Source organism: Zalophus californianus, chromosome 2, assembly GCF_009762305.2.
Source record: "Zalophus californianus isolate mZalCal1 chromosome 2, mZalCal1.pri.v2, whole genome shotgun sequence".
Lineage (NCBI taxonomy): Eukaryota > Metazoa > Chordata > Mammalia > Carnivora > Otariidae > Zalophus > Zalophus californianus.
In genome coordinates this window covers 42,599,325-42,612,849 of record NC_045596.1, presented here as the reverse complement: position 1 = coordinate 42,612,849, position 13,525 = coordinate 42,599,325, and positions in this window count along the sequence as shown.

Here is a 13,525-nt window from a genome sequence, read left to right as displayed (position 1 = left end):
GCACGGGAAGCCAAGGCAAAAATGAACTATTGGGATTTCATCAAGATAAAAAGCTTTTGCACGGCAAAAGAAACAGTCCACAAAACCAAAAGACAACCGACAGAATGGGAGAAAATATTTGCAAATGACATATCAGATAAAGCGCTAGTATCCAAAATCTATAAAGAACTTATCAAACTCAACACCCAAAGAACAAATAATCCAATCAAGAAATGGGCAGAAGACATGAACAGACATTTTTCCAAAGAAGACATCCAAATGGCCAACAGGCACATGAAAAAGTGCTCAACATCGCTCGGCATCAGGGAAATCCAAATGAAAACCTCAATGAGATACCACCTCACACCAGTCAGAATGGCTAAAATTAACAAGTCAGGGAACGACAGATGTTGGCAGGGATGTGGAGAAAGGGGAACCCTCCTACACTGTTGGTGGGAATGCAAGTTGGTGCAACCACTCTGGAAAACAGTATGGAGGTTCCTCAAACAGTTGAAATTAGAGCTACCATTCGATCCAGCAATTGCACTACTGGGTATTTACCCCAAAGATACAAATGTAGGGACCCGAAGGGGTACATGCACCCCAATATTTCTATCAGCAATGTCCACAATAGCCAAACTATGGAAAGAGCCAAGATGTCCATCGACAGATGAATGGATAAAGAAGAAGTGGTATATATACACAATGGAATATTATGCAGCCATCAAAAGGAATGAGATCTTGCCATTTGCAACGACGTGGATGGAACTGGAGGGTGTTATGCTGAGTGAAATAAGTCAATCAGAGAAAGACATGTATCATATGATATCACTGATATGAGGAATTCTTAATCTCAGGAACAAAATGAGTGTTACTGGAGTGGTTGGGGGTGGGAGGGATGGGGTGGCTGGGTGATAGACATTGGGGAGGGTATGTGCTACGGTGAGCACTGTGAATTGTGCAAGACTGTTGAATCACAGATCTGTACTTCTGAAACAAATAACGCAACATATTTTAAGAAAAAAGAAAAAGAAGAAGATAGCAGGAGAGGAAGAATGAAGGGGAGTAAGCCAGAGGGGGAGACGAACCAGGAGAGATGATGGACTCTGAAAAACAAACTGAGGGTTCTGGAGGGGAGGAGGGTGGGGAGATGGGTTAGCCTGGTGATGGGTATTGGAGGGGGCACGTTCTGCGTGGAGCACTGGGTGTTATGAACAAACAATGTATCATGGAACACTACATCAAAAACAAATGATGTAATATATGGTGATTAACATAACAATAAAAAATTTAAAAAAAAAAACCAAAACAAACAACAAGTAAGTGTTGGTAAGGATATGGAGGAATTGGAATCCTTATGCATTGCATTGCTGGTGAGAATATATAATGGTGTAGCTACTGTGGAAAACAGTATGGCAATTCCTAAAAATTAAAAATTATACAAAGAATTACCACAGGATCCAGCAATTCCACTTTTGGTCATATACCAAAAGAAATGAAAGCAGAGATTCAAACTGATACTTGTACACCCAGGTTCATGGTAGCATTATTCACAATAGCCAAAAAGTAGAAGCAACTCAAATATTTATTGATAGATGAATGGATAAACAAAAGATAGTATATACATGCAATGGAGTGTCAGTTAGCCTTAAAAAGGAAAAAAATTCTGACATAAGCGACCACATAAATGAACCTTGAAAACATTATGCTATGTGAAAAATGCCAGTCACAAAAGACATATATTATATAATTCCACTCATATTAGGTACCTGGAATGGTCAAATTATGAGTCAAAAAGTGGAATGATGGCTGCCAGGACTGAGGTGAGGGGGACTGGCAAGGGATTGTTTAATGGCTATGGAGTTTCAGTTTGGGAAGATGAAAATGTCCTGGAGATCTTTGTACGATGGTGGTAATGGTTGCACAACAATGTGAAAGCATTTAATGTCACTGACCTGTACAGTTAAAAATAGCTAAAATGGGGGGGCACCTGGGTGGCTCAGTTGGTTAAGCATCCAACTTCAGCTCAGGTCATGATCTCAGGGTCCTGGAAGCAAGCCCCAAGTTGGGCTCCCCGCTAAGTGGGGAGTGTGCTTCTTCCTCTTCCTCTGTCCCTCCCCTTGCTTGTCCTCTCTCTGTCTCTCTCTCTCTCAAATAAGCAAATAAAATCTTTTAAAATGTAGTTAAAACGGTATATTTTACCACATATATTTTACCGCAATAAAAAAAAATGCCCCCAACTATTGCTTAGGATTCCTAAGTGCAAGAAGATTATAAATTCATATGTTGAAAGCTTGCCCTTCAATGTTATGATATTAAGAGGTGATGTCTTGCGGGGAGGAGTTAAGATGGCAGAGGAGCAGGGGACTCTAAGTTCATCTGGTCCCAGAAATTCAGCTAGATAGTTATCAAATCATTCTGAACCCTGCCAAATCAATCAAAGATCTGAGAAAAGAAATGCAGCAATTCTACAAGTAGTGAAGTGACCGCTTTTTGGAAGGTAGGGGGTGCAAAGACTTGAATCAGGGTGATATATCAGAGGCTATGGCAGCGGGGAGGGAGCTGGCTTAAGGAGGATCCTGCAAAGTATTATAAGCAGCAGAGCACAAAAGCAGAACTTTTAGAAGTCTGCTACAGTGCGGGGGACGTCCCTGGCTTAAACTTCCCTTTCTGCTCAGGTGGCGAAGTGGGGTGGAATCCCAGGTGGGACAGTGTGGGTCACAGGAAAAATGGCGGTGCCTCATTCTGCGTGGAGCACTGGGTGTTACGCACAAACAATGAATCATGGAACACTACATCAAAAACTAATGATGTAACGTATGGTGATTAACATAACAATAAAAAATTCAAAGAAAAAAAATGGGGGTACCTGAGTGCCCCAGAGTTCCCAGGCATCAGAGTGGGGAAGCTGCTGAAAACAGCGAATCTAGACACCAGCTTTCTGGTCCGTATGCCATAAACTGCTCCAGGGTCGCACAACCCCTCTCCTGACAGGGGCCCAGCAAGAGGCAGAGGTGGGGCGAGATGCCCATCCCTCCCCTGGGAGAAAAGGTGCAGGTGCCGCAGGAGGCTCTAAAATTTGGAGACTTGAAACTCAGTCACACATCTGAGAGAAAAATACTCAGTCATAAGCTGCATGAACACAGAGTTGGGGCAAAAATCAGGGAGACGAAAGTGATTGACTGCTTTTCTGTGAGAGCTCACTGAAGAGTGGGGGGCCCAAACTTTCAGTTCCAGGGCTAGAGAACTGGGTTCAGCCATTTTCATCCCCCCTCCCCTCGTTTGTGCTGGAAGCCTTCAGGGAGCAAAACAGTATCACATAGTGCAATCCTGAGCCACTTACATCAGGCCTGGCAAAGGGGATGCAATTCCATCTGGGCAAAGACATCTGAAAATCAGCACAAGAGCCCCCTTCCCCAGAAGGGGAATAAACAACTGGCCAGCCCCAAGTTTACCAATCACAGAGAACTGCAAAACTTCAGCTCTTGGGGAACACAGTATATAGCATTCATGTTTTTATTTTTTTCATTCCTTAGTCTTTCAGTTTTATTTTTTCAGCTATTTTCTCATTTTTTCAAATTATTTTTTAATTTTTATTTTTATATATACATTATATATGTATTTTAATTTTTTATTTCCTTTCATTGTGTTTTATTTTATTTTAGTATATATATAAGTTTTTCTTTCTTTCCTATTTTGGGATATAGTTTCTTTTAACAAGGAGGCCAAAATACACCCAGGATCTAGTTTTCTGTTTTGTTCTGTTTTGTTTCTTGTTTGATTTTTTTCTTATTTTGTTTTGTTGTTGTTTTCTTCTGGTTTCTTTTGTTTTCTGATGTTGGTGGTATTGTTGTTTTTTTTATTTCTTCTATTCTTTTCTGGACATAATGATGAGACAGAGAAATTCACCCCAAAAGAAAGAACCAGAGGTAGTACTCATTGGCAGGAATTTAATCAATATGGATATAAGTAAGATATCTGAACTAGAATTTAAAACGATTATTATAAAGATACCAGCTGGGCTTGAAAAAAGCATAGAAGACACTACAGAATCCCTTACTGTAGAAACAAAAGAACTAAAATCTAATCAGGCTGAAATTAAAAATGCTATTATTAAGATGCAGTCACAAATGAAGATAAACGAGGCAGAAGAGATAGTGATATAGAAGACAAAATGATGGAAAATAAGGAAGCTGGAAAGAAGACAGAACGACAGCAACTGGTTCACAAGGGAGACTTCTAAAACTCAGTGATTCCATAAAGTGAAATAATATCTGAATAATAGAGGTCCCAGAAGATGAAGGGAGGGCAGAAGGTTTATTTGAACAAATTATAGCTGAGAACTTCCCTAATCTGGGGAAGGAAACAGGCATTCAAGTCCAGGAGGCACAGAGAACCCCCCTCAAAAATCAATAAAACTAGGTCAACACCTTGACATATAATAGTGAAGTTTTGCAAATTTCAGAGATAAAGAGAAAATCCTGAAAGCAGCTTGGGACAAGTGGTCCTTAACCTACAAGGGTAGAAACACAGGGCTCGTAGCATAACTGTCCACACAGACCAGGCAGGCCAGAAAGGACTGCCATGATATATTCAAGGTGCTAAATGGGAAAAATATGCAGCCAGGAATACTTTATCCAGCAAGGCTGTCATTCAGAATAGAAGGAGAGATAAAGAGTTTCCAGGACAAACAGAAACTAAAGGGATGTGTGAACACAAAACCAGCCCTGCAAGAAATATTAAAGGGGATCCTTTGGGCAAAGAGACAGCCCCAGAGTAACAAAGACCAGAAAGGAACAGAGATAATCTACAGAAACAGCAACTCTACAGGTAATACAATGGCACTAAATTCATAACTTTGAATAATTACTCTGAATGCAAAAGGACTAAATGCTCCAATCAAAAGACATAGGGTAGCAGATTGGATTAAAAAAAAAAAAAAGACAAGGGACTCCTGGGTGTCTCAGTCAGTTAAGCATCTGCTTTTCACTCACGTCATGATCCTGGGGTCCTGAGATCGAGTTCCAAGTCAGGCTCCCTGCTCAGTGGACAGCCTGCTTCTCCCTCTGCCACTCCCCCTACTTGTGCTCTCTCTGTCTCTCTTTCTCTCTGACAAATAAATAAATAAAATCTTCTTTAAAAAATAAATAAAATGAGTCTCTTGTAGAGAGATGCAGGGCTGGATCCTAGGACCGTAGGATAATGACCTAAGCCAAAGTCAGATGCTTAGCTGACTGAGCCATCTAGATACCCCAAGAGACTCGTTTTAGACTCAAAGTCACCTCCAGATTGAAACTGAGGGGGTGGAGAACCATTTATCATGCTAATGGACATCAAAAGACAGCTGGAGTGGCAATCCTTGTATCAGACAAACTAGGTTTTAAACCAAAGATTGTAATAAGAGATGAAGAAGGACAACTATATCATAATAAAATCGTCTATTCAACAAGATCTAACAATTGTAATATTTATGCCCCTAACTTGGGAGCAGCCAAATTTATAAACCAATTAATAACTAAATTAAAGAAACACATTGATAATAAAATAATAATAGGGGACTTTAACACCCCACTCACAGCAATGGACAGATTATCTAAGCAGAAGATCAACAAGGAAACAAAGGCTTTGAAGGACACCCTGGGCCAGATTGACTTAACAGATATATTCAGAGCATTTCATCCTAAAGCAAAGATTACACATTCTTCTCGACTGCATAGGGAACATAATCCAGAATAGATCACATACTACGTCACAAATCAGGTCTCAACCAATACCAAAAGATTAGGATCATTCCCTGCATATTTTCAGACCACAGTGCTTTGAAACGAACTCAATCACAAGAGGATATTTGGAAAGAACTCAAATACATGGAGGCTTAACCAACTGAGCCACACAGGTGCCCTCTACCAAATATATAAAGAAGAATTAATACCTATTCTTCTGAAACTCTTTCAAAAAATAGAAATGAAAGGAAAACTTCCAAACTCATTCTATGAGGCCAACACTACCTTGATCCCAAAACCAAAGACCCCACCAAAAAGAAGAATTACAGACCAATATCCCTGATGAACATGGATGCAAAAATTCTTACCAAGATACTAGCCAATAGGATCCGACAGTACATTAAAAGGATTATTCACCACGACCAAGTGGGATTTATCCCTGGGCTGCAAGGGTGGTTCAGCATCCACAAATCAATCAATGTGATACACTACATTAAAAAAAGAAAGGACAAAAATCATATGATCCTCTCAATGGATGGAGAAAAAGCATTTGACAAAATATAGCATTCTTTCTTGATAAAAACTCTCTGTAGTGTAGGGATAGAAGGAACATACCTCAATATCATAAAAGCCATATATGAAAACCACACAGTGAATATCATCCTCAACGGGGAAAAGCTCTCAGCTCAGGAACATGGCAGGGGTGCCCACTCTCACCATTGTTGTTCAACTGGAAGTCCTAGCCTCAGCAATCAGACAACAAAAAGAAATAAAAGGTATCCAAACTGGCAAAGAAGAAGTCAAACTTTCACTCTTCACAGATGACATGATACTTTATGTAGAAAACCCAAAAGACTTCACCCAAAAAACATTAGAACTGATACAGGAATTCAGCAAAGTTGCAAGATATAAAATCAATGCACAGAAGTCAGTTGCATTTCTGTACACTAACTATGAAGAGGAAGAAAGAGAAATCAAGGAATCGATCCATTTACAATTGCACCAAAAACCATAAAATACCTAGGAACAAATCTAACCAAAGAGGCAAAGGATTGGTACTCAGAAAACTATAGAACACTCATGAAAGAAATTGAGGAAGACACAAAGAAATAGAAAAACATTCCATGCTCATGGATTGGAAGAACAAATATTATTAAAATGTCTATGCTACCTAGAGCAATCTATACATTCAATGCAATCCCTATCAAAATAGTATCAAGTTCAGGGGTGCCTGGGTGGTTCAGTCATTAAGCATCTGCCTTCAACTCAGGTCATGATCCCAGGGTCCTGGGATCAAGCCCTTCATCAGGCTCCCTGCTCAGCAGGAAGCCTGCTTCTCCCTCTCCCACTCCTTCTGCTTGTGTTCCCTCTCTTGCTGTGTCTCTCTCTGTCAAATAAATAAATAAAATCTTTAAAAAAAATACTATTAACTTTTTTAACAGAGCTGGGACAAATAATCCTAAAATTTGTATGGAACCAGAAAAGACCCTGAATAGCCCGAGGAATGTTGAAAAAGAAAACCAAAGCTGGTGGCATCACAATTCCGGATTTCAAGCTCTATTACAAAGCTGCAATCATCAAGACAGTATGGTACTGGCACAAAAACAGACACACAGATCAATGGAACAGAATAGAGAGCCCATAAAATGGACCCTCAACTCTATGGTCAATGAATCTTCAACAAAACAGGAAAGAATATCCAATGGAAAAAAGACAGTCTCTTCAACAAATGGTGTTGGGAAAATTGGACAGCCACATGCAGAAGAATGAAACTGGACCATTTCCTTACACAAAAATAGACTCAAAATGGATGAAAGACCTAAATGTGAGACAGGAATCCATCAAAATCCTAGAGAAGAAGGCAGGCAGCAACCTCTGTGACCTTGGCTGCAGCAACGTCTTGCTAGACACGTCTCCAGAGGCAAGAGAAACAAAGGCAAAAATGAAATATTGGGACTTCATCAAGATAAAAACTTTTGCACAGCAAAGGAAACAGTTGACAAAACCAAAAGACAACCAACAGAATGGGAGAAGATATTTGCACATGACATATCAGATAAAGGTTAGTATCCGAAATCTATAGAGAACTTATCAAACTCAACACCCAAAGAACAAATAATCCAATCAAGAAATGGGCAGAAGACATGAACAGACATTCTGCAAAGAGGACATCCAAATGGCCAAAAGACACATGAAAAAATGCTCAACATCCCTCGGCATCAGGGATATACAAATCAAAACCACAATGAGATACCACCTCACACCAGTCAGAATGGCTAAAATTAACAAGTCAGGAAATTACAGATCTTGGAGAGGATGCAGAGGAAAGGGAACCCTCCGTGTTGGTGGGAATGCAAGCTGGTACAGCCACTCTGGACAACAGTATGGAGGTTCCTCAGAAAGTTGAAAATAGAGCTACCCCATGACCCAGCAATTGCACTACTGGGAATTTACCCCAAAGATACAAATGTAGGGATCTGAAGGGGTACGTGCACCCCAGTGTTTATAGCAGCAATGTCCACAATAGCCAAACTCTGAAAAGAGCCCAGATATCCATGGACAGATGAATGGATAAAGAAGAAGTGGTATATATATACAATGGACTATTACTCAGCCATCAGAAAGGATGAATACTTACCTTTACATTGATGTGGATGGAACTGGAGGGTATTATGCTGAGCGAAATAAGTTTATCAGAAAAAGATAATTATGATATAATCTCAGTGATATGTGGAATTAAAGAAACAAAGCAGAGGATCATTCAGGAAGAGAAGAAAAAATACAAGATGAAACCAGAGAGGGAGACAAACCATAAGAGACTCTTAATCATAGGAAACAGACTGAGGGTTGCTGGAGAGGATGGAGAGATATGGTAACTGGGTGATGGATATTAAGGAGGGCAAGTGATGTAATGAGCACTGGGTACTATATAAGACTGGCGAATCACAGACCTGTACCTCTGAAACCAATAACACATTATACGTTAATTAAAAAAAACACCAGAACATAACTACATGAATAACAAGAATCAACTATATGTTTTAAACTCCATAATACATTATTTTGCTTTAAACAGTCAATTCTCTCTCTTTTTAAAAGATCTTATTTATTTATTTGAGTGAGGGAGAGCACAGAGGAAGAAGGAGAGGGAGACACAGAGTCCCAGATGAGCAGAGAGCCCAATGTTGAACTCGATCCCAGAACCCTGAGATCATGACCTGAACCAAAGGTAGACACTTAACCACCTGAGCTACCCAGGTGCCCAACAGTCAGTTCTCTTTTTAAGGAAATTTTCTAAAGCATATTCTATATTTACCTCACATAGTTACTATTTCCAGTGTTCTTTCCTCCTTTGGATATATGTAGCTTTCTCTCTGATACCATTTTCCTTCTGCCTGAAAGACTTTCTTTAATATTTCTTGTGGTGATGGTGTGCTATTGATGAAGACTTTCTGTGTTGTATATCTGAAGAAGTCTTCATTCAACATTTGTTTTTGAAAGATATTTTTGCTGAGTTTAGAATTCTGGTTGACTGTTTTATTCTTTCAGTAGTTTAAAGACAGAAGCCACTGCTGTCTTTGGCTTGCATCCTTCCTAATGACAAATTGACTGTCATCCTTAACTTTGTTCCTTTGTATATAATGTCTTCTTTTCTCTAGCTGTTTTTAAGATTTTCTGTTTATCATTATGATTATGATGTGCCTTGGGGTAGTTTTCCTCATGTTTCTCCTGCTGGGAGTTTGTTGAACTTCTTGGATCTGTATAGTTCTCATCAGATTTGGAAAGGTTTTGGCCATGATTTCTCTAAATGTTTTTTCTGCCCCTTCCTCTTTCTTTTTCAATTTGTTCTGGAACTCCAATAACATGTATAGGCCACTGATGCCTGGTCTTTTCTTTTCAGTTTTTTATCTCATCATAGTTTTCTGTGGACAGTCTCGATGGCTGTCCTTAAGGTCACTGATCTTCTATTTACGATGTCTTGTGGTCGTTAACCACATTTGCTGTGGTTTTCATCTCAGGCATTGTATTTCCCAATTCCATAATTTTGATTCAGCTCTTTTTATTTATTTTTTATTTTTTATTTTTTTTAAGATTTATTCATTTATTTTGAGAGAGTGAGAGACAGAGACAGAGAGAGCACTTGAGAGGGGGGAGGGTCAGAGGGAGAAGCAGGCTCCTCGCCGAGCAGGGAGCCCGATGTGGGACTCGATCCCGGGACTCCAGGATCATGACCTGAGCCGAAGGCAGTTGCTTAACCAACTGAGCCACCCAGGCGCCCTGATTCAGCTCTTTTTAAAATAATTTCCAGATCTCTCATTACCATGCTCATGCTTTCCTTTACCTTCTTGAATATAGCTGACCATTGAACAATGCAGGGGTTGGGTATCTAACCCCTCACACAGTCAAAAATCTATATATATCTTTTGGTTCCCCAAAACTTAACTACTAATAGCCTACTGTTGACTAGAAGCCTTACGGATAACATAAACAGTGAATTAACTCATATTTTGTATGTTATATGTATTATACACTGTATTCTTACAATAAAATAAGTTAGAGAAAAGAAAATGTTACTAAGAAAATCTTAAGGAAGAGAAAATACATTTACGGTATTGTACTGTGTTTATCAAAATAAACCCAACTGTAAGTTGACCTGTGCAGTTGAAACCCACATTGTTTGAGGGTCAGTTGTATACGGAGGGGATTTTTAAATGTAATGATTGTTTTAATGTCTTTGTCTACTAATTCTACCAAATGTGTCATTTCTGTGTCTGTTTCTATTGATTGATTTTTCTTCTCATTGTCATCATTTGCAACTTCTTTTCATGCCTGGTATGTTTTAATTGCATGAATTTTACCACCTCAGGTGCTAGGGTTTTTTAAAATTCCTTTAAATAATTTTGAGCTTCACTCTGGGATGCAGTTAGTTTACTTGGAAACAGTTTGATCCTTTTGAGGCTGCTTTTAAGCTTTGTTAGGTGGGATGTGAGCAGCCTTTAGTCCAGGGCTAATTTTACCCTACTACTGAGGCAATACTTTCTGAGTATTCTATTTGAATGAAAGGACTGCTGTCCGTTAGGAGGTTTTTTCACTCTGGACAGAGGGAACACAAAGTATTACCAGGCACATGGGAGGTGCTGAATTGTTCAGCCTTCTTCCCCTTCTTCTTCTTCTTCTCCTTCTCCTCCTCCTCCTTCTTCTTCTTTTCTTCTTCTTCCCTTCTCTTCTTCTTCTCCTCCTTCTCCTCCTCCTTCTTCTTCTTCTTCTTTCCTTCTTCTTCCTCTTCTTCTTCCCCTTCTTCTTCTTCTTCTTCCTCTTCTTCTTCCTCTTCTTCTTCCTCTTCCTCTTCTTCTTCTTCTTCCTCTTCTTCCTCTTCTTCTTCCTCTTCTTCCCCTTCTTCTTCTTCTTCTTCTTCTTCTTCTTCTTCTTCTTCTTCTTCTTCTTCTTCTTCTTCTTCTTCTTCTCCTAAGATCTTATTTATTTGAGAGAGAGAGCAGGAGGTGGGCAGGGGCAGGGGGAGAGGGAGAAATAGACTCCCCTCTGAGCAGGGAGCTGGATGTGGGGCTCTATCCCAGGAACCTGGGATCATAACCTGAGCGGAAGGCAGCCAATTAACTGACTGAGCCAACCAGGCGCCCCTGTTCTGCCTGCTTCTTTGTGGTATTCTTTCTCTGGCCTCAGGTAGGGCCTTTATGTGCAAGTACTGATGAATACTCAGCTGAAAACCTGAGAGAAAGTTTCTATAAATTTCTAGAGCTTTCTTTCTGAGCAATTTGCTACCGCAGAGGTACTGTGTCCTATGAATTCTGGCCACCTTGGTGGCTTCTGAATTCTGCTTCTGAATTCTGTCTTCTCAGAATTCAGTGAAACTGCTGGATTTGTTCAGGTTACCCTCCCTGAGTGCAGGAAATTCTTGCCAGGCAGGAAGTGGGTCCATCAGACAACTCACCTCATTGTCTCCCTGTCTGCTAGTTCTTTCTCATCTATGTGACTTTTCCCCATACTTGTAAGTCTTAGATTTTTGAGTCTCCAGTGCTCAGGCCTTAGGTTTCTTCCCCTTTTACTCTATACTCACTCTCTTATGAATTCACCTTGTCACATGGCTTTAATATCATCATTATATTCATGACTTCTCTATTCAGTTCTCCAGTCTGGATCTCACTTCAGAACTTCAGACTTTTTCCCCAATTGCCTTCATGATATCCTAATATCACTTTGATGTCTAATTGTCATCTCAAATTTAACTTATCCTAAAATTTGTCCCTCCTATATTCTTCTTAATGTTAACTTTTTCTCTTCTAAATGCATGAAGTAAACACCTTGGTGTCCTCCTTGACCCTTCTCTTTCTCTTATTCCTCAGATTCAGGCTTTCAGAAAATCCTGGCCACTCTACCAAATCAAACCCAAGAATTCAGCACTTCTCCCCACTCCCATTACCTCCACCCTGGTCCATGCCATCATCATCTCTTACCTGGCTTAATCTGACAGACTTAATATCCCTGCTTCTTTTAACACTGCAGCCAAATAATCCTGATTAGTCATAAGTTACAGCATATCACTCCTCTGCTCAAAATCCTCCCAAAGCTTCCCAGTTAACTAAAAATAAAAGCCCAAGTCCTTACTATGACCTATAGGATCCATCATCACTCTGACCTCCCTTCTGCCACCCACAGACACATACTTTCTACACTCACTCTACCTCTTCACTGTTTCTCAGTGATCTCAGCCCTATTCCCACCCAGACCTTTGCTACCTCTGTTGGAAATTCCCTTGGTCCAGCAAGCCACAGGTCATTTTCTCCACACTTCTTTCAGGTCTTTATTCCAAAGTTACTTTTTCAGTTAGGCTTCTCTAATTTATCTAAATATCTATATATCTTCATATATATATTTCCTTATTTAATCCTCAACACTCAGGTGCCTGGGTGGCTCAATCAAGATCCCAGGATCCTGGAATGGAGTCATGCATTGGGTGCCCTGCTCTGCAGGGAGCCAGCTTCTCCTTCTGTCTCCCTCTCTCTCTTTGTCTCTCATGAATGAATAATCTTTAAAAAAAATAATCCTCAACACTCTTATAAGGGAGGTACTATTAATTATCCCCAATTTTACAAATGAGGAAAATGGAAGTTAGATAAGTTAAATGAATTGCCCAAAGTCACACTGCTAGTAAATGGGAAGGCATGCAAACTGATTCCAGAACCTTCTCTCTCTCTCTCCATATATATGTGTGTGTGTGTGTGTGTGTGTGTGTGTGTGTGTATCCTATAGATGTGTGTGTGTGTATATATATATTTAGCCTACACATTATATTTATCACATATATGTACATGAAACCACCATGAAATATAGCTGTTTCTAACCTCCCTGTTCGAGACAACTGGTGGAGACTTGGAAGCCAACTGATGCATTGATCCAGACAGTATTTATTAGGCATCTACTATATACTATGCATTGTGATCAATGCTGAGGATATAATTGCTGTCCTCAAGGCCCTCACAGTTGGGAAAAGAGAAGAAGACACCTAGAGGCGCCATGGGGGGAAAGAACTAGGTATGACCTGTGGATAGAAATTATGAGGGAAGATTCTGACTCAACACAAGGAAGTGTTTCTAGTGGTCAAAACTGTCTGAGATAGGGGTGCCTGGGTGGCTCAGTCGTTAAGCCTCTGCCTTCGGCTCAGGTCATGAACCCAGGGTCCTGGGGTCGAGCCCCACGTCGGGCTCCCTGCTCCGCGGGAAGCCTGCTTCTCCCTCTCCCACTCCCCTTGCTTGTGTTCCCTCTCTCGCTATCTCTCTCTGTCAAATAAATAAATAAAGTCTTTA